This window comes from Lissotriton vulgaris, chromosome 1_1, assembly GCF_964263255.1.
Source record: "Lissotriton vulgaris chromosome 1_1, aLisVul1.2, whole genome shotgun sequence".
In the NCBI taxonomy this organism is placed as follows: domain Eukaryota; kingdom Metazoa; phylum Chordata; class Amphibia; order Caudata; family Salamandridae; genus Lissotriton; species Lissotriton vulgaris.
This window is the reverse complement of record NC_141685.1, coordinates 1,035,693,588-1,035,719,657: the sequence shown is the minus strand read 5'-3', so window position 1 is coordinate 1,035,719,657 and position 26,070 is coordinate 1,035,693,588.

Sequence of the window (26,070 nt, the reverse complement as noted above, 5' to 3'; positions counted from 1 at the left end):
CTAAAAAAACGTGATGGATCAAGCCCTGATCTTTTGACTGGGTAGGAGTATTCTGCTTAATTCAGATACTCTGTCCATCACCACCCCCTTTTCTGAATCGTTTTGTCCACCATAAGCGTGGAAGGGTATACTCAGATGTGAGTCCCTTGCTCACTGCACCATCAGGATTCAAGCAAGCCGGGCCGAAGACGGCTGATATGCCAGAAACCGGTCCCCGGAAGCTTGTTTCCTTCCCAGTGTAAGTATTGGCTTGGTAGTTTGGTCTGCCCTGTTCCCATGATGCACTGGGCCAGGGACAGACTAATTTGTATGTAGCCAGGTTCTGAGCTGGGATGGTGCAGTGAGCTAAAAAAACGGGGATGGATCAAGCCCTGATCTTTGGACTGGGTAGGAGTGTTCTGCTTAATTCAGATACTCTGTCCATCACCACCCCCTTTTCTGAATTGTTTTGTCCACCATAAGCGTGGAAGGGTATACTCAGATGTGAGTCCCTTGCTCACTGCACCATCAGGATTCAAGCAAGCCGGGCCGAAGACGGCTGAAATGCCAGAAACCGGTCCCCGGAAGCTTGTTTCCTTCCCAGTGTAAGAATTGGCTTGGTGGTTTGGTCTGCCCTGTTCCCATGATGCACTGGGTCAGGGACAGACTAATTTGCATGTAGCCAGGTTCTGAGCTGGGATGGTGCAGTGAGCTAAAAAACGGTGATGGATCAAGCCCTGATCTTGGACTCGGTAGGAGTGTTCTGCTTAATTCAGATACTCTGTCCATCACCACCCCATTTTCTGAATCGTTTTGTCCACCATAAGCGTGGAAGGGTATACTCAGATGTGAGTCCCTTGCTCACTGCACCGTCAGGATTCAAGCAAGCCGGGCCGAAGACGGCTGAAATGCCAGAAACCGGTCCCCGGAAGCTTGTTTCCTTCCCAGTGTAAGAATTGGCTTGGTAGTTTGGTCTGCCCTGTTCCCATGATGCACTGGGCCAGGGACAGACTAATTTGCATGTAGCCAGGTTCTGAACTGGGATGGTGCAGTGAGCTAAAAAACGGTGATGGATCAAGCCCTGATCTTTGGACTGGGTAGGAGTGTTCTGCTTAATTCAGATACTCTGTCCATCACCACCCCCTTTTCTGAATCGTTTTGTCCACCATAAGCGTGGAAGGGCATACTCAGATGTGAGTCCCTTGCTCACTGCACCATCAGGATTCAAGCAAGCCGGGCCGAAGACGGCTGAAATGCCAGAAACCGGTCCCCGGAAGCTTGTTTCCTTCCCAGTGTAAGAATTGGCTTGGTAGTTTGGTCTGGCCTGTTCCCATGATGCACTGGGCCAGGGACAGACTAATTTGCATGTAGCCAGGTTCTGAGCTGGGATGGTGCAGTGAGCTAAAAACCGGTGATGGATCAAGCCCTGATCTTTGGACTGGGTAGGAGTGTTCTGCTTAATTCAGATACTCTGTCCATCACCACCCCCTTTTCTGAATCGTTTTGTCCACCATAAGCGGCGAAGGGTATACTCAGATGTGAGTCCCTTGCTCACTGCACCATCAGGATTCAAGCAAGCCGGGCCGAAGACGGCTGAAATGCCAGAAACCGGTCCCCGGAAGCTTGTTTCCTTCCCAGTGTAAGAATTGGCTTGGTAGTTTGGTCTGCCCTGTTCCCATGATGCACTGGGTCAGGGACAGACTAATTTGCATGTAGCCAGGTTCTGAGCTGGGATGGTGCAGAAGCTAAAAAACGGTGATGGATCAAGCCCTGATTTTGGACTCGGTAGGAATGTTCTGCTTAATTCAGATACTCTGTCCATCACCACCCCATTTTCTGAATCGTTTTGTCCACCATAAGCGTGGAAGGGTATACTCAGATGTGAGTCCCTTGCTCACTGCACCATCAGGATTCAAGCAAGCCGGGCCGAAGACGGCTGAAATGCCAGAAACCGGTCCCCGGAAGCTTGTTTCCTTCCCAGTGTAAGAATTGGCTTGGTAGTTTGGTCTGCCCTGTTCCCATGATGCACTGGGCCAGGGACAGACTAATTTGCATGTAGCCAGGTTCTGAGCTGGGAGGGTGCAGTGAGCTAAAAAACTGGGATGGATCAAGCCCTGATCTTTGGACTGGGTAGGAGTGTTCTGCTTAATTCAGATACTCTGTCTATCACCACCCTCTTTTCTGAATCGTTTTGTCAACCATAAGCGTGGAAGTGTATACTCAGATGTGAGTCCCTTGCTCACTGCACCATCAGGATTCAAGCAAGCCGGGCCGAAGACGGCTGAAATGCCAGAAACCGGTCCCCGGAAGCTTGTTTCCTTCCCAGTGTAAGAATTGGCTTGGTAGTTTGGTCTGCCCTGTTCCCATGATGCACTGGGCCAGGGACAGACTAATTTGCATGTAGCCAGGTTCTGAACTGGGATGGTGCAGTGAGCTAAAAAACGGTGATGGATCAAGCCCTGATCTTTGGACTGGGTAGGAGTGTTCTGCTTAATTCAGATACTCTGTCCATCACCACCCCCTTTTCTGAATCGTTTTGTCCACCATAAGCGTGGAAGGGTATACTCAGATGTGAGTCCCTTGCTCACTGCACCATCAGGATTCAAGCAAGCCGGGCCGAAGACGGCTGAAATGCCAGAAACCGGTCCCCGGAAGCTTGTTTCCTTCCCAGTGTAAGAATTGGCTTGGTAGTTTGGTCTGCCCTCTTCCCATGATGCACTGGGCCAGGGACAGACTAATTTGCATGTAGCCAGGTTCTGAGCTGGGATGGTGCAGTGAGGTAAAAAACGGTGATGGATCAAGCCCTGATCTTTGGACTGGGTAGGAGTGTTCTGCTTAATTCAGTTACTCTGTCCATCACCACCCCCTTTTCTGAATCAAGCTCCATGGGCTCTGGGCCCTCTAGGGTTTTCAAGTCCTCTCCCTGAGGAGAGGTGTCCTGAGAGGCTTGCTGTGTAGAAGCTGGTCCCCTAGTCTTCTTGCTTTTTCTCTTGGTTGGTTGGGCCATACGTTCAGGCTCCAAACCTACTTGTTCACCCTTCTTTTTGCTCTGTGCTCTGGTTTGCACACACATCAGTCTAGGGATACCCAGCATGGCTGCATGTGTTACTTGCTCAGCCTCTGCCCAGGCTGAGGGTTCTAGGTCATTTCCAAGCAGACAGTCAGCTGGCAATTGTGGAGATACTACTACCAGTTTCAGGCTAGTAACCTCCCCCCAACCTGATGTCACCATAGGCATAGGTGTTGTGTGGTAATGCTGTCAGCATTGGTGACTGGGTACGTTTTCTCAATCAAGTATTGCTCTGGGGAAACCAGCATTTCCTTTACCCTAGTGATATTGGCACTTGTATCCCTCAGGGCTTCTACTCTAGTTCCATTAATGGAGGGGTATTGCAAATTTCCCCCAAGGAGACTAGACTAGCTTGAGTGTATTCCTAGATTTGCCATGGGCCCTCCTCTGATCCCATCTGTAGATTCACTGTCCCTGGGGTGGCTGTACTGGGTGCCTTAGGGGCTTTATTGTAGGGGCTGTTTTTGTCTACAGTTAAATATCCCAACTTCTTACAATTGTTACAATAGGCCTTGTTAGGATCAAAGTTCTTACCCCTATAGGGCTGAGCCACATAGGGAGTGGTTTGGGACCCACCGACCTGTACAGGTTTTTGGGGCCCTTTGGAAGACTCAGGCTTTTTATCTTGGGGATTCTCACCACCCTTCCCCTGGGGAGGTTTTGTAACCACCTTCTTCCCAGTGGTTGTCCTTGTCACCCTAGTCTTGACCCAATGGTCTGCCTTCTTTCCCAATTCTTGGGGGAAATTAGACCTAGGTCTACCAAATGTTGATGCAATTTTTCATTTGTGCAATTACTCAAAATGTGTTCCTTCATAAATAAATTATAAAGTCCAAAAAAATCATGCATATTGTGTCCAGTTAACCGACCATCCAGTGTCTTTACTGAGTAGTCTACAAAATCTATCCAGGATTGGGTCTGGGTTTTGTGAGCCCCCCTGAACCTGATTCTATACTCCTCAGTAGTGAGCCCAAATCCCTCAATCAGAGTTTTCTTCATGAGGTCATAGGACCCTGCATTTGGCCCAGAGAGGGTCAGAAGCCTGTCTCTGCAGTTACCAGAGAACAGTTCCCACAGGAGTGCCCCCCAGAGAGGTTTCTTTAATCTTCGGATATCACAAGCCCTCTCAAAGGCTGTGATCCACTTGGTGATATCATCACCTTCCTCAAATTTAGAGACAATCCCTTTGGGGATCTTAGGATCATAAGATAACTCTTTATTCTTATTATTGGTATTGCTGCCACCAGAGATTGGAGCTAAACCCATTTATTTCCTTTCATTTTCTAGAGCCAGGAGTCTGGACTCTAGATCTAATCTCTTGGCCAACTTTGCTAAGAAGTTGTCTTCTTCGTGGGGGCTCCCCCAATGTGTTCTCTGGGGCCAGTCCACCTGTGTGGTTCCCAGGCCCCCAGAAGCTGACTCTTGGGTTTAAGGGTGTAGAGACCCTTACTTCCCTAGAGGTGGGGGGGCGAGGATTGGTATCATACTCCTCCTCCTCTGACTGGATGTCACCCTGTTCAGAGGGGTGGCCTTTTGCATACTAAGTCAGGAGCTCCTGGAGCCCTTGTTTGGTTGGATGCAGGCCCATGACTATATTTGTAAGTTTGCATAGGTGTGAGAAGTTAGCGTGGCATATGATGTCCACTATTCTAGTGGGCACCTTGCACCAGTCTAAACGACCCTTATTGATGGTGGTTGTAAAGCCAACCTTATAGACAAGCTATCCTAGTGGTAACATGAACCAGCAGTCTTAGGCTAAAACTTCAGAGAGCATGTGAAGCCAGCTGTTTTACCAATTATAATCCCTTGAATACCAAATGAAAGGACACCACACAAGGTATATATATGTATTTATTTCTAACACAACACCTCTGCACTCTTTATGAGGTCAGAGATCGAAGTACTTCACAAATTACTCAATTAGCATACGATAAGTTGCACAAAAACAGTTATGCCCTAGGGGCCTCACAAACCATACACTAAGTAAGTGGTATAAGAACCACTTCAGGAATAGTGAAAAGGCCTAGGGAATCGCTGGGGCTACACTAAACAACCAAAGGTTAGGAAGTAGGAGACCCACGGGAGACGCGTGCAGTGTCTAAACACAGTCGCGAGTTACCATTGACTTATAATGGAGAACGAAGAAGTTACAAAGTTACTGTTTAAGGGCACTTCCGGATGGACAACGACAAAACCCCTTCAGACTAGGACACTGCGAGAGTCCAGACCCACGGGAGCACCGGAGTACTCGTGTTACCTCACCCAGGGAAGCCGGGTGCATAGGTGCCTTTTGATGTCGGGTTTTGTCGATGCTTTCAATGGAGATCTGCAAAAGAAGTGCTGCAGGCGGCCAGTGGAAGAGTGTGTCACAGATTAATAAAGGTTCACTAACCTTTATGCCGGATACAGAAGGAGCGATGCTAAGATACCGTATCCATTTCTATGGCACTACCTGCGAGTTTAAGTTATCACTCCACAGACAGTGGCGAAGTGTGGCTCAGGGGTTAGAGGCGGCAGACCCGGAAGCTGAGATCGGCCCTGGACCAGGGTTCAATTCCCCGCCCCGACGGGGGTTGGGCTCAATAATTCCACGGACTCGATAATTCTCGCTCCGGTGCCTACTCAACTCACGGGTTCACACTCTGCGACTCTGGGCAATAGCTTGCTTAATCTCCACAACGGCCCCTCGCGGCGGGATGCCTGGCTTTCACCTTGTGGATACCCTGCCGGGGTATCTCACAGGGGAATACCAGGACGGGTTCCCTAAGCAAGCGCATAGATGCCTGCGATGTGGGCGATTTGCGCTATATAAATACATGTACATTTACATTTACATTTACTATACCATATTTGGGGAAAGGGTAAAAAAGGACAAAGGAAACAATAAAGATGTGGCAGCATAAAACATCTAGTGGCGTGCAGTGGAATGGAATGTCTTCACTTTCTTACTCGCCCCAGGTTTCCTGTAGCAGAAACACAATAACAAGGTAAGTATGTCCCTGCCCTCCCTTAGATAGACATACTATCTCAAACATTTTGTTCATAAACTTACATGTCTAGGCAACCACATTCACTCCAAGAAAAAAGGCTCAAAAAAGGAAAAATAAAGGAATGAAAATAAACAAGGTGCAATGTCTTCTACGTTTGTCACTGATTGAGATACAGCTCTCAATCCACTTTTCCTCCTTATGTCAGAAACCTTTAGCGAGGATTAAAGGAAATGTACTTAGCTCTATTTAGAATGTCGATGTTAATTCCAGAGAAATGGTCCTTCAGTTTAAAAGCAGGAGACTTCCTACTGCACACTGTCTCTGTCAACGTCTGATAACTATCAGACTCCGGCTCCAGATATTGGCAAAGAACTGAAAGAGGCTGAAAAATGCACCTAGCACTGCGACCCGATGTCTTCCTTAGAGAACGCTGTGTTGGACTGCCACACAGCGTCTTGAAACTGAACCGCACACACAACGATCAGCGCATAAAAATCATGCGCGTTGTTCCGCGGTTTCTCTGCTACTATACGCCACAGCGTACCAAGAAATACTTGAGAGTGAATTGTTAGCATCCGGTCTCTCGCTTATCCATAGCGAGGCAAGGAACAGAGTCACCCTGCAGCACGACTCGAGGGAAATATAAAGAAAAATAATGCCAAGGCAGTTTGTAGGCAGGATAACTCGGCACTTTCTGACTTAGGAACACCAAGTAACACGAAGAAAACGCCAATGTGAGTCCTCTGGAACATGGCTAACAAACACAAGTGACAAGCAAGGTGAAAGGAGAAGGGGAGTTTTTGGATGGCAATAGAGATGAAAGAGAGGTAGGACTGCCACTGTGGAAAATAAATACAAACTTGGTGAACATTATCGGCGCCATCTTGCCCCTTTTCACGCCCATTCGTGCGCGTAAGCGGCAGCCATTTTGAACACCATGGCCTCCCTGCCCCTCGCTGATAGCCAGCGCGTCTCTCTCTCTCTCTCTCTCTCTCTCTCTCTCTTAACCTCGCAAGCATCCCCCCCCCGCACATTGGCAACCTCCGCTCTCTCATGCCTCGGGTCATAAACCCCTCTTCAGCGCAGCTTCACCACAGAATCCCATCCTGTTCCCAGCGCGACACCTCCCCTCATTCCTTTCATGGCCTCAGATCCTTTTGATGCAAACCCCCTTTTCCTGTGTCCCCGTTTGTCTTCCTTGTTCCCAGGCCGCCACCTGGCCCTGCGGATACTGTTTATTACCCCGTACAGTAGGAAGCTTCCCCTCCCCATCAAAAAAACCCTCGAGCCGATCAAAGCCCCCACCCTATGAGATCCGATCAACCCCATGCATTCCGTGAATCGGCGGAATGCCCTGCTGTGCGGCAACCATCACCTGTTGTGACCGGGGTGGGGAATCCAACTGTAAATGTATGTGGGAACGGGCCCGAAGGGGAGATTCCGAGGATGTTCTTTCAACTATCAACGTGTTGCGAGAATGTGTTATGTGCAATAAAGGTCATAAACCCTAGTATAAGAGGCCAGGCCTCAGAGATGTGGTTAGAGCACCTCGTGACGATACTTGCTGTCTGAATTGATGTGTTCTCCTCCGGAGAGAATAAAATCCTCGTTTCCTGCCTTCCAGTCTCCAGCGCCTGCTTCTTCATTGATTAACATTGGTGGGTCATAGAGGCGATACCGCCGGGCAACCTAAAAGGGTCTTTGGTTACTGGTTGTCTTTGAAACCCTTTTTAACAATTGGCGCCCAACGTGGGGCCCATCAGCGACTCGTGGATCCAGTGGGAGAGGTCCTGACGACAGAGTGAACGACTGCAACGATCGGAAGGTACCCTGTCCGATAGACCCTCGTCTGACAGCCGATCATCCGAACTTCACTGGTTCCGAACAGACCTCTCTCGAGTGATCTGCGGTCCTGACTGGGAACCATCAGGAGTGCCACGAGAAGTACGAAGAGAAGAGGACGATCGGGCGCTGGATTCGGAAGACAAGAAACTGTCCATGCGGTCCGGGTAAGGTCGTGTAAACACGACGAATTGCGAAAGTGATAGATAATTGAAAGTGATTGATAATTGTTGAGAAAATACTAGTATTACTTTTTGTTAATTTATTTGGAGATTCACTGTCTGCAAACGGAGAAACAACAGGCTCTCCCTTTATAAACAGCGAAGGATAGGTACGCACCCGTCGGACCTATCTTTCTCCCCCATTGAACAATTGCCCCCCACCCCCCATTGATTAACTGTTATAGATTGTTTTCTGGAGATTCTCTGTCTGCAAACAGGGAAGAATAGGTCCCCTCTTTGCAGATAGTGAAAGGGTAGGTGACGCGAACCTTTGCGAGCCTACTTATTCTTCCCATTGACCATATTGATTTTTTATTTTTGACCTAACATTGATTGCTCAAGATTGGTTCATGAGGTATTCACTACGTGCAAACAACGTAGAATAGAAATATTCTGTCTAGTCTTTGCACGCAGCGATAAGATAGGTAGTGCAGACTATTATCCCATTGTGATCCGTCATGCCTGTCTTCTCCCCACTGGTTAGTAGCCTGTTTAGCCCGGACTGCTTATTAGAGATGAACCATCCGGCTCCGCTGGAAGGCACCCCTAATAAGGACATGTTCATGAAGCATGGATTAATCGCTATAGCCTATAGTGAGCTGTGGCATAAATATACGAAAAAGGATCGAGAAAGTCAGTGGCCACTGAGAGGATCCTTTGATCTTGACAAAATAGAAACGGTAGAAATAGCCCTTCGTAGGAATGAAACAACACCTATTATGCTCGATAGTCTCGGTATGTGGCGCAAAGAAGCCACACGACGAAGGGAAGGCGACGAATTTAGAAAAGGTGAAGGGACACGACGGACAACCCTCCAAACGCCTAGTAGGCAAAGGGAAGGGCCAGCGATGGCACAGTCCCGAGGAGTAGACATGAAAAGAGAACGGTGTAAAGGGGTGTGCCGACAAGTCAACCCCGGGACACAACGACCCGAAGGTAATCCCCCGACACTATGCACAGGACGAACAGATTTAAAACAAAACCAATGTGCTTTCTGTAAATGTCTCGGGCACTGGAAAGCCCAATGCCCGACTCTGCAGAGCATAGGTAAGAACGGAGGGTCGACAGAAAGAACAGGCCGACAGAAAGGGAAAAGGCGCGAGATAAAAACCAATCAGACTAGTGCAGACAGGACAGACAGAACCACCCCGTTTGATTATGCTCGATGGCACAGATTTCGTCAGACCAATTTTAACGACATGTTAGAGTTCTGGGACTGATTGCTCTCTGTTGCTCCCCCACTCTGAAAACCAAACACAATTACAGGCCAGTGTAAACAACCCCCGTTAGAGAAAGGACTCAAGAAAGCCAAGCGTCTATTATATAACTTAGGATTTAATTACGGTAAAGAAAACACACAACCAACAGTAAATAGAATAACTAGTAAGAACACTCTCTAAAAACAAACTGTACTAATAGGAGAAATATAAAACATATTATGCTCACTCCGGAAGTCCTCGAAATGTAACAGTTCGATGATCCCGCCCATCCGAAACACATAACACGTGTGGGGCGGGGCCTGCCAGCAACCATGGGCCAAAAAGAGATCGCTGGCGAGAAGGTACTGGAGGCTCCACAAAGCAGGCAATGAAATGGTCTTCCCATACTACCCTTCCAGGGATGGCGTCCCCCGGGCCGCGAGTAGGGAGGGGACGGCTGCAAATGACCCCCTCCCTCGTATCTCCTGGTCCGGCCATCACGAATTCCTCCATCGAACGGATGCAGGGTGGGCAGGGAGGGAGAGGCGACGCGGACGAGCCTCTCCCACCTCCACAGGTAGGAGGCTTCCCTGCCCTGGTCCGGCGCCGATGTCCTCCAGCCGGGCGACGGCCATATACCTACGCTGCACAGGACATATCATGCCCGACTGGTATATTTACGCAGCACAGGACATACAATGTCCGACGGGCATACTTGCGGAGCACCGGACGTACAATGGTCCCCCAAGAGTCGGAATCAGGGGTGTAGGGTGGTCATCATGTGCACCCCTGATTCAAAGGGACGGCGTGGGATGCGCCGGGAGAGGGAGACGGCACAGACGAGCCTCCCTCACCTCCCCAGATGAAGGCTCCACTGCTGCACCCTGGCGCCCCGAACCAAAATGTCCTGCTCCAACAGCATGATGCTCTGTCTTTCATCACCACAAGGAGTTTCTTCCACTCCTGATAGATACGACGAAGGGCTGCTGCTGCAGGGTCTCGAAATGGCGTCTGGGCCCTCGGAAGGCGGGTCTAGGCCACTGGAGAAACTTTGTCCGAAATTACAACTCGGGCGCTTGCCCACCTGGGCGCAAGCCCCCACCATCGACAAACGTCCCCTCGACTTTGAAGATTCTACCAAAGTCCCAAGGGCCCTCAGCCCCTTCAGGCTTCCGGTGAGGAACAGCTGCATTGATCTCATATGAAATAACCACGGCACAGCAACAAGATGGCGGTGCTCTCGTGTCTGCATCAGCTTCCGTCTGAACCACCCAGGAACATTATGGGCTAACGAACTCGAGTAAGTTCCGGCTGAACATCAACATGACCCGGTAAGAAAGACTCTACCCCCTCCCTCTCTTGATTGACGGTCCACATCGCCAGCACCTCTGTTAGCACAGTTTTTTTTGAACTGCCGAAAGGGACCCTGGTCCAACCGCCAATCGTTGGGGACATTTTTGCCCCTGATGCTACTTCCGGACTAAACCGGCCTCGCCCAAAATGGCGCCGGTATCAATAGGAACTAACGGATGCCTCGTGGTGTTCCTTAGCTAATGAAACTTGATGTACTAAGATATATATACGAACCATTGCGCACTCGATGAAAAAGGGAGGAGGGTTCACTTGGCGAACATTTGAAAGGGGTTCCGTAAAAATGTTGATTTCAATGAACGATTTATTTTTGATATTTATTGTAACTGGTACATAACGTCGCTTATGATGCACACCCACGGTTTACATCTAGGAAATGTGATTCCGATGAGCTTGACTGTGTTTCCATTTATGAACTGAAATGCCCCTGATTCCCTCGTCACGCAATGAAATGTTTTTAGTTACTTGCAAATAATTAATTAGGCCCTTTTTAACATGTTCTTGTGCCACAAAATAACCCCCTACTGCATGTGCTTCCATCGTCGACATGTCCGGCCAAAATATGATTGCACTCTTCACATTTTACGTACTGAATAATTATGCAAATAAAGGCCTTCAAAACTATGAATAGGCATCACATACTTTTGTAAATGTGGGAATCAGTGGGAGGGTTTTTCTGTGCGCAACCGTTCTGCTCCTTTTTTTAAGGTTATCTGAGAAATGGTTGTTCGGCCCTGGATTGATGATCGAATCAAAGGTATGATACGTTGCCTCCAAAATATGCGACTAAGCTCAGGAACTAATGTATGAAGAAGGACCTCGACTTCTGAGAATGGGTAAAGTAAAGCGGTGTGATTGATAAAATGCTATAAAGTTATGGTGGTTGAAGGTACTCAGGTACAGGGTTGAACGAAGAACTGATATGCCTTAGAACATCACAGCTTTAGGAAATGATTTAAGGATCCCGATGGCCGGATACATCTACAAAACCGGGTACCCCACGCTAGGCACCTCTGATCTTTTTAGCGTTTCCCTACACACGATCCTTAATGCCATCCTCGAACCTCCCCATGAACCACCTATCACATTGCCCGCCCCCTTAAACTTCAGAGACCAAGACCCTAAGGATTATATCCCGAAGAGATAAGTACGAGTATGCGGTAAGTAAAGGACTTTCGTGCCCGTACATTTGATGTGTTCGAATGTTGTCCCCCCACCTCCCCCTTTCCCCCCTTTTTTCCCTCTGCAGGTTACATTAGAATCCCGATTAGAGTATCGTAAGGGATCTGGAGCCACGTCACGCCCGATGCATGAAAACGGACTAACGCTGCAAGACGACACAAAAAGACGCCCTACCCAATGCACGACCTTTTTTGTACCTGATCTAATGCTCTTCTGTCCCAAAACTGCATGCTTCCTACATCCTAACACAGACCCGAAACGTCTAACGTTGGGTAACGCACTGAATAGCCCAAACAATACACGGTCATTCTCCATGTCACACGTGTACTGTTTGGCCTATTGTCTCTCTCTCTCTCTCTCTCTCTCTCTCTCTCTCTCTTTCTCTCTCTCTCTCTCACTCTTCCACCCCTCCACACTTTCCCTCTTCCTAGCGACTGGCACCTAATTGGCGAACCTGGTGCACCTCCTGATTGGCCCCAAATACCACAAGTATTTGCACAAATTCGTCCTAAATAAAATTGTATCGGTACCACGTTACTACCTCTCCTTTTCTGCTAAATATGGATGAAATTTAAATTGGCCAAAAGGAAAGGGACAGGTAAGACGACTAAGGTTCCCTAAATTTGACCCACACTCAGGGAACCATTTGTCAGTGGCTTCTATGATAAAATATGTCTGTGGTAATGCGACCATCCCCACTCCAAATTGTCTCCATACCCCAAGCAGTAAGAAATGATCGAGACACCCCCGTCTTCCCAAAATGCCCCCAGTTTGGTATCAGCTGCCCTGAACGAGAACCTGAAAAACGCCCCTTGCTCCAATTCGCTGTGCTCCTAATTGCTTTCCATAAGACCCCACCCACCCCAAGGATAAGTTTAATAATTATCGCAAGCCCCCCCGAGTTCTTGTAGTAACCAGGTTACGAGAATTTATATAGAAAGTTAGGAAGATGTGTGCAAAGTTAAAATTAGATCGAAATTTGAAAGAACTTGTTGCAGTAAACCTTGTTGAAAATAGGATGTCTTGATGTAATGAAGAGTCGTTTAGCCTATGTTCATCCCTCAGAAGGATGCCTATCAGACTATGGTGAATAGCACGTTGCACTTTTTCGTAAAATACAAACCCCTGAAGACCAGCCTAGCCTTGCAAGACTCGTACTAGGGAAATGGGTCTTTACCAGAAGAACTGACATCTACTGTAATAGACGTATGCAATAAATGAGTAACAGACCTCGTACCTATTACAAATGAACGTAATAATCATCAAAGCGCCAAAGAATTAGCCAACAAAAGGAGGTTGTAAGGAATCCAGCAAACCCATCATCAATTGTTTATACGTTAGCCGCAAAAATCTCAAATGTAGCGAGTGCTTACCCCAGTTGCTTGGTGTTGGGAGAGAAATAGATTTATGTAATTACCTTCTTCTGCAAAATCTCTAAAGACTGTCTTTTCAACACTCATTTAAGGGTATCACTGTCGGAGGAGAAAGAGACCGGATGTGGGAGCACGCGGCCTGACTGCGGATTGTGGAACATCAGCGACGGAGGACGAGGCGAGACCACAGCAGTAAGGAGTCGCAGGACGGGGCACTGTTTCAGACAAAGCTAAGGAAAGGGCTGACCTGAAGCCCCTGCTCTATGATCAACGTGTGCCAAAAAGTCCCCGCTCTCTGAACATGGTTACGGACCCGCCTGTCGCAAACTCTCCGTCCCCCTGATCTGTTCCCGACTTGGCCTTGCTCCATCCCCTCCTCCTCCGACCTACCATAAGGACTGTTCACACCCGCACCTTTCCACCCGAACTCCCAAGTTCCTCCAAATCCTACTGAAGCTACCCAGAGAAGAGTACTCCCTGCGTCAGAAGGGAGGGAGCTCCGCCTAAGTAGACCACGAACTATGTTAAATCCCAGAACGGTGACCTAGAACTCCACCAAGGGTCGCCCCCGAAGAAAAGATAAACAAAGTCTGTGGTTCTGCCCGCTACCGAGCACCTTGAAGATGATGGAAACGCCAGATAAGAAGATGATGGAGGCAACAGGAAATACCCATCACAAAGACTCAAGAAACAAACAGACCCCACCACTCAAAGACAAATTGCACTTTCTTATCACCATCCTTTCTGCCTCCTACTAACTATGCACTGGGTTACGGAAGAAAATGCACCTGCTCCAAAATCGTAACGCATTTCTCCTACGAGGTCTGACGAAAACCAAACCAAATGCACCCCTCCCCGCAGACCCCCAACGACTCAATCCACATGAACATTTCTGTTGATAGGTAATCCAGGTGCTCAACAGTGCCAACAGAAGACGGCATAGACACTGAGAACTCTGATTTTTATTTTTTTATTATATCTCATTTCTCTCCCTACCACCATTGGACTGACTATGCTCCCGCCGAGTACAAAAAGGACTTACTTATATGATAACTTACCAGTTCTTATTCCAAATGACTATAAGTATCTATGATCTGTACCCAACGCCCTCGCTACGTACTTCTAGTCTGATATTGCATTACGATGACTTTTTCTGCAACCAACTTAACGATGAACCCGCCTACTAGATGACGAGATTTTTCAATATGATGTTTATAATGTGATGTTTATGTACAGTTCTTTTGCCTAAATCCCCTCTCCCTTACTTATGATCGCTGCATATAGGTGTAGATAGGAAATAGGCCAGCAAGATGTCTTCGGAAATGTTAAAGGGAGGACTGTGGAAAATAAATACAAACTTGGTGAACATTATCGGCGCCATCTTGCCCCTTTTCACGCCCATTCGTGCGCGTAAGCGGCAGCCATTTTGAACACCATGGCCTCCCTGCCCCTCGCTGATAGCCAGCGCGTCTCTCTCTCTCTCTCTCTCTCTCTCTCTTAACCTCGCAAGCATCCCCCCCCCGCACATTGGCAACCTCCGCTCTCTCATGCCTCGGGTCATAAACCCCTCTTCAGCGCAGCTTCACCACAGAATCCCATCCTGTTTCCAGCGCGACACCTCCCCTCATTCCTTTCATGGCCTCAGATCCTTTTGATGCAAACCCCCTTTTCCTGTGTCCCCGTTTGTCTTCCTTGTTCCCAGGCCGCCACCTGGCCCTGCGGATACTGTTTATTACCCCGTACAGTAGGAAGCTTCCCCTCCCCATCAAAAAAACCCTCGAGCCGATCAAAGCCCCCACCCTATGAGATCCGATCAACCCCATGCATTCCGTGAATCGGCGGAATGCCCTGCTGTGCGGCAACCATCACCTGTTGTGACCGGGGTGGGGAATCCAACTGTAAATGTATGTGGGAACGGGCCCGAAGGGGAGATTCCGAGGATGTTCTTTCAACTATCAACGTGTTGCGAGAATGTGTTATGTGCAATAAAGGTCATAAACCCTAGTATAAGAGGCCAGGCCTCAGAGATGTGGTTAGAGCACCTCGTGACGATACTTGCTGTCTGAATTGATGTGTTCTCCTCCGGAGAGAATAAAATCCTCGTTTCCTGCCTTCCAGTCTCCAGCGCCTGCTTCTTCATTGATTAACATTGGTGGGTCATAGAGGCGATACCGCCGGGCAACCTAAAAGGGTCTTTGGTTACTGGTTGTCTTTGAAACCCTTTTTAACACCATATAGGTTTTCTGGGATATGTAGTCCCCTTTCATTCCTCATTTTTACAACCTATCGCCTAGGTGTGACAGAGTGTCCGGGTGGATCGAAGATATGAAGAACCTGAAAGCAGAGGGGACAGAGTCTGGGTCACTAGCCAGTGACCAGGAAGGAACAAGGCGATGTCGCGATGATCTCAGGTGAAGAGGTGAAGCTTGTTTCTGCAGCCACAAGGACCAGGAGGTGTCGACGACGACAAGGAGCTGGGTTTGAGCTGTCCCACGAATGATCTAGTTGACTGCGATGTCGGTATCCGGACTGGACCCAACAAGCCTTGGCAAACGCAATCCATGCAGGAAGTGAATATTGGCTTCAGAGCAGACCATCAAGGTCCGAGGAGCTTCTCCTTTGCAGGGAAGCTGGAGCAAGCCTGGAGCAACTAGGAAAGAAGTTTTGTTTCAAAGGTTTGTCTTCAGGGGGCTCACTAGCCAGCAGGCTAGCAACTGGAAAGACGAGTTGAGCTGAAATGCAAGAGCGGGCCCCACGCGGCACTCGTGGAGGGCTTCGCTTTGGTGCATATGGCGCTCGGGTCTGGGGCTTCTCATACCCCAATGCACAACTGCGAGTTACCTCAGGAGTCGATGCAGTTAGCAAAATTCAGGATGTCCAGGGTGTCCGGTCCCACGTCTCTCGTGTCCGCCACGGGTCTCAGCTTTGCTGTGGATGTGGGTCGGAGTCAGAGAAGTCTGGAAGTCCAGTTCCTGTGTCGCTAAGTCTTCGGGCTCCGGCGGGAGCATTGACAAAGCAGACCGGCAAGTTACTGGTGGTGCCTGTTTGCACAGGGTGGTCACTCCTTGACCACATGGGAGATGTCTTCAGACTTCTAGTCAGAATAGAACGTTGAAGGTCCAAGAGTTTTGTATCAGAGTTTCGTTCCAGAATAATCTAAAGTCCTGGGGACACAGCACCTATCTTTATACTAAGAAAATGGGCTGGATTAACTGCTAGGTCCCTCCTATGCGTGGACCTAGGAAGGGGGTGGTTACACCCCTTTCCCTTTGTCCAGTTAGTGCCAGAGCGGGGCTGGAGTGCCCCAGCAACTGGTTTGTACCGGGCTATGCATGGAGCACCTTGTGTGCCCCAGGCAGTGTCTGGAAAAGCATCGTTCCATTCAACCCACCCTGTCCCAATAAACTACAGGCTGTCTGGGGAGGTGCTAGCACCTCCCTCAACAGGAAACCTATTGTCCAGGCCTCCCTTGCTGGAGTTTCCCCCAGCAGCAGGAGGTCAGAGTCGTGTCTGTGGCAGCAGCATCCATTTTGTGATGCTGAGTCTCTGTTGAACTTTAACCGGGTAAAGCAGTAACATACATGTCTTTTCCCTATAGAAGGGTGGAATGCTACCCCCGCCGCCAGAACTGGCAGGGTGGGGGGTAGTATTCCAAAGTTTTTGACACCTTACATGACATGTTTTGATAAAGCCAAACCAAAGTTAGCATTAACCGCGAGGATTATAATGCACTTAAGAGGATATGTTATGGCTATATCATAGAACAGCTATAAGGAGATGGTTCCGAAAGCTGCAGAGGGACTTAGCTCGCGCTAGGGTACCCTCTAACATAAAACCAAGCACTCTGCCTCCAGGACTGTCGAGGCCTACCATAGGAGTGACTTATAGGTGCATATGTGTCTATATATAAGGTAGATATAGATATACTATATCTAAGTAAGGGGTGATTACACCACCTTACCCAAGCTGAGTGATCAGCCTGTGGTGTCAGTTTGGATGGCCAACCAAGGGTTGGTATAATACATGCTGCAGCCCCTGATAGGCCTTGGATGTACCTATGCCCTGGGTACCTATGGTACACTATACAGGGGCTCACAAAGGTGACCCAGAACCCAATCAGGTATGTACCTAAAGTACATGGAATCAATTTATAGAGAGAACAGCTGGACTGTGGGTCTGATTAGCAGGCCCACAGCCACACTAAAGTAAAAAAAACAGAAAATCACAGCAAAAAGTGGGGGTGACCATAGGAAGCAGACCTACTCTTCTACAATAGAGACCTCAATTCCTTGAAATTCAAGTGCAAGTAAGGTGTGAGGTCGAGCTCCTCAACCAGTAAAAGCTGAGTTCTGTTGAGACATTCTAACCTGACACTTCTAACCGCCTACCCTAACTATAGTGACTTTTATTTTTCTAAAATTCTAATGGGACTTAAGCAAGGCCCTACCAGACTTTTAGTATTTTGGGAAAAAACAATTTCAGAATTCTAAAGGCAATTTATGAGTTCTGTCTTGTTATCAGATGGTAACCAAGCAGTCCAACACATGCAAGTTTGTATCCCACCGCTGATCCACCAGTGTGAGAAAGTGGCTCTATATATACTGGACCAAGGTAAGGTACAGTGTGTATAGAGTCCACAAACCCCAGAGGTATAACGAAGATTAAAGCCAGGTATGACCTTACTCTCCAAAGTGGTAGCTTGGTCGAGCAGTAAGGCAGTACCAGAGGACAGTGTAAAGCATTTGTTGTACCCACTCAATCAGGAAAAGGTTTAACACACTCAAAGACTGAACTCCACGCCAATTGTTTTTATATCAAAGATATAGTTGGTTTATTTTTAGAACCAACAGATATAAAAATATACTGTTCTCAATATGAGAGGTCTCAGATGAGTACTTTGCAGAAAGGCAATACATTTTGTAAACACAATAGGTACAGGCGTTGCAGTAGGCAACACGATTCTAAACACAATTTAGCATTGAGCTCAATGGGTTTTTCTATATAAATACTTCTGATTACTTTGTAGATTACTCTGGTAGTTCCAGGACTGGATCCTAGATTCAGTCCTGGGATCTATTCTGGAAACAGTTTAGTAAAAACGTTTTTTTTATTGCAGTGATTTTTAAGGAATCTAAAGCTATTTTAAAAGTTCACACTTAAAAACTTTTCTTTTCTTTTTTTTTGTTTTGAAAAACCATTATGGTAGCATTCAATAAAAATACAAGCATGGGCCTACAACCGCAGGGGCCGGCGGCTAAACAAAATTAAGACCGCCTATATCACAGTACGACACAGCTCATCAGCCGACAACCCTGAGGTCCGGCAGCGAATCAGGATAAAACTTGTATTGGAATGCACAACTGAGTCCCAGGATGAGACAGAGGTTCCATTTTATATTATTTAAGAAAGGATCAGGTGCCATACAATCAAACGGAAGATTACGGGGGACAGGGCAAGAGACAGGATATGCACATAATAACCGCTGTAATGGAACATTGGCGCGAAGCATATGGATTGGTGCAAACAACAATACGATATACATTCAATGTTGAGCGCCAGTTCTCAGGGCCTGCCCACCCGGGAATCAGGATATCATAAAAGCATAAGCACTAAATAGAAGTACACAATAAGAATCCAAATGAATCGTCAGCTATACTAATCCTTTAAGGAAGAGAAAGGGAAGGAAGAAAAAGGCCATAGAAATAAAAAAAGGCAAAATAAAAAACCCCTTTCCAGCCCCCCACCCTGCACCCCTGCAAATGGCTACAGCCTAACCCCACTAGCAGCGCCCCTAATAACTAAAACCCTAAAAGTAGGAAAAAGAATGGAGGAGGGCTTATCCGTTTGGGCTCCCAGCCCCTTTAGTCCCCCCGCCAGAAACAGACACCCCCTATCACTAAAAGACCAAGGTATGACAACACTTATAGAAGAAATTAGGGGGCACCGTGATACACCGCCCAGCCTCTTAGATCAAACAGTTGCAAGTTGAACACCCTTAAAAGCCACTCCAACCCGTCCCGACCTGGTTGATCTTAACCTTGGCCCTTCCGGACCAAGACACGAACCCCCCCAGCGAGACCCAAAGGCACACAAAGGAGTAATAAAGGAGAAGGGAGTCATCAAGAATCAATCTATGGCGACACCTAGGCAGTGAGTCCGCAAAATCTTCAGACGCAGGAGAACTCTCCCTCCCAGATGGAAAGTCCCAATGTATCTTGCCCAGGAGTCGTAAAGTCACCAAGTGAGGAGAGGACGACCACAATATGAATGGAAAGTCACGATCAAAAGTTTCCGGCAGGGGAACGCCTTTCGGTACCTCCAAAGTCGATAGTGATGGAAGGTTCGGCAATACACTGACAACCTCGGGAACACCGTCCTCCAGGGCACCATCCGATGGCTTCAATCCTTGCTTTCTCACGGGGTTCTCGCACAGAGTCAAAATAGCCGCGGTTTGAACGGCTGTAGCTTACTGTTCTGATAGTAAGGCTGGGTCCGGTTCCACCAAGAGCATCTCAAATAGGCGCGTGTCCAATTTGCTCAATAAGACATCCACATGTGAATGGAACGCCCAAATTTCTGCCAGTATTGATCTCAGCGATGGCTCAAGCACCGTTCGATCCATAGTCTCACGCCCAACACCAATCACAATCACCTCCCCGGGTGAATCTGGCATCCTCAGGGGGGTGACAAACAGGATCCCGAACGTGCAGATGCGGAGGGTGACCAGTCTTTATTCACAGCCACAACCCGGTTAAGGCCGCAGGCCAGAGACCCCGACTCACCGAACTCCGTCGGGCCCAGTACCGGGTCCGCGGGACGGGGACCCCCACACGTAGCCTACAGCAAGCAGAATTACTCCTCCATCGATGCTGAGCAATAGAAACGATCGCCGCCAAATTCGGGCTTAAACAAAGCCTCCACTCCGATTGACCAGAGCCAGCCTGGGTCTCCCAGCCAATGTTGTTGCACTGCAGCCCGGCTGTGAAAATACTCGAGGCCCCGGCTTCACCGCTGGAGTAGGCCACAATCTTCAATTGAACTTCGTCAAACCAGCAGATAAAAGTTTCTGGATTTCACCATCGGAGTACGGAAAGGTTCATGCACACAGAGGCTAGGCGTAAGATCCGGATAATGTACAGGATATTGTGGCGGGATACGGAGGTCGTCGGAGCCGGGAGCCTAAGCAGCCATCTTGTTTGCTGACGTAGCTCGAACTACTTAGAAACTTTTCAATGAAAAACTGGCAATGTTATCCAATGGGAGAAAATTCAGGTTCCAGTTAAAGTACGATCTCGTTACTTTTGTAATCCAGTACTGGGCTCCTAGGTCCAGCACTTGGGTCTCAACTTAAAACAGGTAAGTAATTACGTTTCAGTATTTGGTATGATTTTTAAACAATATTTTTTAGTTTTCAAAAGTAAACAGAAGAAATTTCACAGAAAAGCACAAAATGGATTCCTAAGGAGAAAATTCAAGTTACTGGTAAACCGACTAGGATTACTTTTGCGGTTCAGTACTGGGCTACAAGATGCAGTACTGGCTTCTCTCCTGATCACAGGTGAGTACTTTGGAATTCGGTTGATTTTATGGGAAAATTTTAAGTTTTCAAAAGTAGACAGAAGATTTTTCGAGTCAAACCAGTCAATGTTATCCAATGGCAGTTAAGTGAGTTACCGGTTTCCTGGTGAGTACTCGGCTGGGGAAGTTAGGGTTCTGGGCATAGACTCAGGGGTCCCACAGGGTCAGGTAGGTACAGTTGGTTTACCCTCAGCGGCACAGGGGCGGCCAGGTGCAGAGGTAGTTAGGCCCAATGTTATCCAATGAGGGGCAGGGGGGCCTCCGGTTGTGGCTGCTGGCTAGCAGGCCACGCAGCTGTGGGAGCTGGGATCCTGGTCACTTGCTCAGGGGAAATGGGGAAGTAAGATAGGGCACAGGTTGCACTGACAGGGGCACTCGGGCGGCTTGGTGCAGGGTGCCTTTGAGCCGTCGAGCGCTCAATGTTATTCAATGGGAAAGGCAAAAAGGGAACAAAGGCTGCCGACTCGGGTACGGTGATTCTTCAGGTGCGACCACCACTTCAAGAGGTAAGTTGGGATCCTGGAGAAGAGGTAGGTACCCCAAAGGGAGGCACAGGGGGTCGCAGGGCGCTGGGTGTCTTTGGGTGTCGGGAAATCTTACCCTCGGCTGGTCGCGGTTGGAGGGGTCCCTGGTTCTGAGGCTGCAGGTGTCGTCTGGTTCGTCGAGGAGGGTCTTTGGGCACTGGACTTCGGGTCCCAGTCGCCGGGGGGACGTCCTTGTGGTCTTGGATCAATCTGGCATGGGCCAGGCTTGGCGGGTGCAGAGTGGGCAGGTCTTGAGCTTCCTGGCTGGCACCAGGGGTTGGTTGTTGAAGCAGAGCCTCTGCTTATGGGAGTCCCAGTCTTTAAGAGCGTCAAGGCAGGCAGGTCCTCCGGGTTTCTCAAGGTTGCTGTCCGCAGGAGTCGCCGGTGTTAAGCGGGTGCAGGTTCCAGGATTGACCGGCCGGTAGGGCTGGGGCCAAGTCAGTGGGTGTCGTCCTGTTGTTAGCAGCTGCACAGCGGGTCTTCTTCTTCTTGATCTTCTTTCTTCTTTTCTTATCGGGATCTCAGGAAGGAAGGTTCCGGGTGCCCCCAAATACTAAAATCAGGGGAGTTACAGGTAGGGCAGGGACCAATAAGTCCCTGTTATAGGTTGGGTACACCCCCTAGCCTGCTCCTCTCCTGTGGGAGGGGGGCAGGAGCCTAGCTGTGATTGGGCAGGGCTCCCCATCTTCAAGATGGCCAGAGCCCAGGGTCGTGCTTCACCTCTCCTCTCCCACCTGAGGGGTTGGGTTGGCACAGGCAACCCCCCCCCCCCCCCGGCCTGACGTGGGGTTTCCCGCCAGTCTTCCCACCAGAGTGGCGGTTGGAACTGGTGGGGGCCAGTTGCTGAGTACAGCAAATGGTCTGGAGAAGCTCACAGAGGCAGCATGCCTTTGAAGCTTCTCCCTGCACATCCTGGGGGAGGAGCCCGAGCACCTCGCCCAGGATGTACATTGTTGCAGGCCCAGGAGAGCGGGAGCTCTCCCCCCAGGGGTCCAGCAACATGTCTGCTGTGTGGAAGCCTCTGCAGCCACTCAGACCAGATGTGGATTGTAGGTTAGGTTTTCAGGGGGGATCTCTAAGATGCCCTCTGGTGCATTTTACATTACATCCCACACTGGCATCAGTGCTGGTTTAATGTGCTGAGAAGTTTGGTACCAAACTTGTCAGTCTTCAGTGTCGCCATTATAGTGCTGTGGAGTTCATAATGACAACCTCCCATCACCATGTACTCTTAATGGCATCACTGCACTTACAGTGCCCAGGAATGGCTCTGGGTACTGTAGGGGCACAGGCCTTATGCACATGTGCCCACACCACTGGCATAGGGCACACAGCTAGAGGGGTGACTGAAGTATGCCAGGGCAGTGGGTTCTGTGGGCATGGTACAAAGGGATGTGTGCCATGTCGACTCTCTGTTAAGTTCTGTACCTAGACACTCAGCCTGCAAAGGCAGTGTGTGGGTATCAGGGTACAGGACCCCTAAGGGTGGCACAATAAGTGCTGCAGCCCTTACTGTTCTTCTCTGGTCATCAGGCCTTGGGCACCTAGGCTACCATTTACTAGGGGCTAATAGGTGGCCAGAGATGCCATTTGGGTTTTGTTTCAATACAGCTTTAGGGAAGGAACACATTCCCTGGGTACCTGGTTGGCAGGAGCCCAGGGCACACTCAGTCAAAGCACAACAGCAGTCCAGCAAAAAGTGGGGTATACCAATGCAAGAGAGATGGCACTTTCTCACACAAACAACATCTGAAATTCCCATATGTTATGCAAAGCAAATTTTGCAAAATTGCTTTCTATTTAATCAATACACAATTTCACATACTTTTGTCTGTCAGCCTCAACTATAGCACAAGAAACACTAGTATTAAAATCACTTGCTGTGATTTATGGGAGGGACACATGCAAGAAGAGGAAGGGATGTCATCAAATAGGAAGCAAGCAAATGAGACTGAGAAGAAAACAATCCAAAGAAAACCAGTGGGCTCTCTTTTTGGTATTGTAGGCAATAGGTCTTAGACAACAGACAGTTAAAACCTGTAGGTAAGAATTAAAAACTGAGGCTACGCTGCTACTTTGCATTGAGATCTCTTTCTGGCTTTGGGTGAAAATGAAGAAGTACACTAATCCTAAATCAAAATGAAAAAATGTCTTAAAGAAGAAATGTAGTAATGATGAAAAATAAAAAATGTTAAGGGAATGTACATTACTGAAATTAGCAATGTAACAAAAGGGATTTAGGGTTGAAAAAAGGGGTGGGGTGAAGGTTAACAGCTCGGACAGTTTCAAAGCATATTCAGGAATTGCCACGTAAGATCAGATATGCTTTCGGCAGACCACTTGAACAAAAATTCCATTTGGGCTAAGACATCCTGCTACAGACAGATAAATTCTTCTAAATAGTCATTGAGAAGGAATATTAATTCTCCAGCTGTGAAATGACACCTTCACACTTTGTATCCTGTGCAGCTGAATAAATGTTTCTGGCTTCTTGCACCGCATAGAATAGCACCTTTAATTTAGAGTGAAAGTAAACTGTGTTTTCTTGAGGTAAAGATAACAAAGGTAAAAAATGTTTTATTTAATCATGGTCCTTGTAGAACTATGTAATTTCACAATCGGAGGACGAAGTGGAGGTTACGTGTGTGCTGCCTTTTCCCCTCTGTTTCACAAGGCACTGATCATTGATGGGCAGTCTTATCTACTGCTGCGTGGCACTTCTGGGAAGCCAAGGCCAATAGATTCTGCCACTTTTGAATATCAGATCTGGCAAATGAGTGCTGTGTTTATCTTCACAGGCATGTCAACAAATATATTATGGGGAAGCACCCAATGGTCAAATGGATGTGTATAAGGACGGACTACCAAGTTAGGTTCTCCAATCACCAAAGGCAGGAAATTTGCCTTTTTTGTGTGGTCACCCCATATTTGTCACCTTTTATTGGAACCTCGTAGGAAGCTAGCTCTGTATATACTATACCAAAGTGAGGTATAGAGTGCACAGAGTCCAGTGGAACCCCAAAGGTAGGCAGAGATAAACTTAGATAGAACCTTACCCTTTATTTGTGGTAGTGTGGTCGAGCAGTAAGGCAGTATCAGAGGACAGTGTTAAGTACTTGTTGTACCCACTCCGTCAGCAAATTCATTCACACACTCAAAGACTGACCTTAAGACCAATTGGTTTTGTATACAAATATTCTTTCAGATATTTTAACCCGTTTGTTGCTTCGAACGTTCTGCGCCAGTGCTGAATGTTCGAACAAATGGGTGCGGCCGCGTCGGCAAATAGACGTGCGCAGCACTGGCAAGGTAGTGCTCGCGACGACCGTTGGCCGACGGCAGCACTAAAGGGGTTAATTCTAGAATGAAGCAAGCCAGGTACAGTTAAGCAATAAGTGCTTTACAGTAGTAATGCAATTAGAATACGATTTGGATGACACAGTTTTAGGATTGCAATTGAATATGTACTTTGATATGATTTACAGTGGATGCAGTAAAAAGGCAGTACTTAGTAAATGCAGTACATAGGCTTCAATGGGAATTTCAACAAAATAGCAGGTAAGTAACTTTTGAGATTACTAGGCTTACTCACAGTAGTATACCTGGATACTACTCTGGGCCATTTCCTGGAAACAGGTAAGTAAAATCGTTTTTGTTAGATTATGCAATTTGAAAGAGTTTCTTTAGATTTCAAAACTCGACACTTAGAAAATTTTCACATAAAAACGCTCATTGTTGTCCTATGGAGGAAAATATGGTTATCGGTTTTAAAGTAGGTAATCGGTCTTTGGGTTTAAGGTTCTGGGGTTAGAAAAAGGGTTTCCCCCAGTGTCAGTGATGCACTCTTGTTACATCCTCAGAGGCACTAGGGCAGCCAGGTGCAGAGTGTTGCGGCCCAATGTTATCCAATGCGGAATAGGGGGCCTCCGGTTGGTGGCTGCTGGCAAGCAGGCCACTGGGTTGTGGGAGCAAAGCTCCTGCACTTCAGCTCAGGGCAAATGGCGAAACAGATTAGCACCTAAGGTGCACCCTCAGCTGCACTAGGGCGGCCGGGTGTAGGGTGCTGTTTCGAGGTCGGATGCCCTTTGGTTTCCAATTGAGAACCTCTGGTTTGCAAAGGCACTACAGGCAGGGAGACAAAGGACGTCTGGGTGCAACCACCACTTTGAGAGGTAAGTTGGGAAGTTAGGGGTTGGTTAGGCACCATTGGTTTGGGCACACAAGGCCCTGGGGCATCGGGGCAGGGGTGCCTTGTGGGGTCGGATATTCTTGCCAGCCCCTGGTCGCCGTTAGGGGGGCCTTCTGGATTTAGGCTGCAGGTGTCGGAGGAGGCATGAGATAGGTCAGGGATCACCAGATCTCGGTTCAGGATCGCCGGAGTGTCAGGGAAAGTCCAGGACTATGTGCGGAACACAGTCATGGACTTGGACAAGGACTGGAACTGGGTAGAAAAACGTACACAGAAAGAGGAGTACAACGCTGCCAAGAAATAGTGCAGGTTGAGAAATCAAGAAAACAAAGTAGCATAGAAGGCAGTGCTGCGGCAGGAACAAGAATTGAGCTAAAGCTCAAGAGTCTAGGTAGCACTGCAGGCAGTGCTGGTTCAAGAACAGCACTGAATTGATGTCAATTCCCAATAAGTGTCGAAATGGCTGAAAGTCAGGATATGCATGCAGGGGAGGGTCTGGAAGCTTATTAGAAGACTGGAAAGTCTCACTATGCGGTGGATATGAGAGCACAG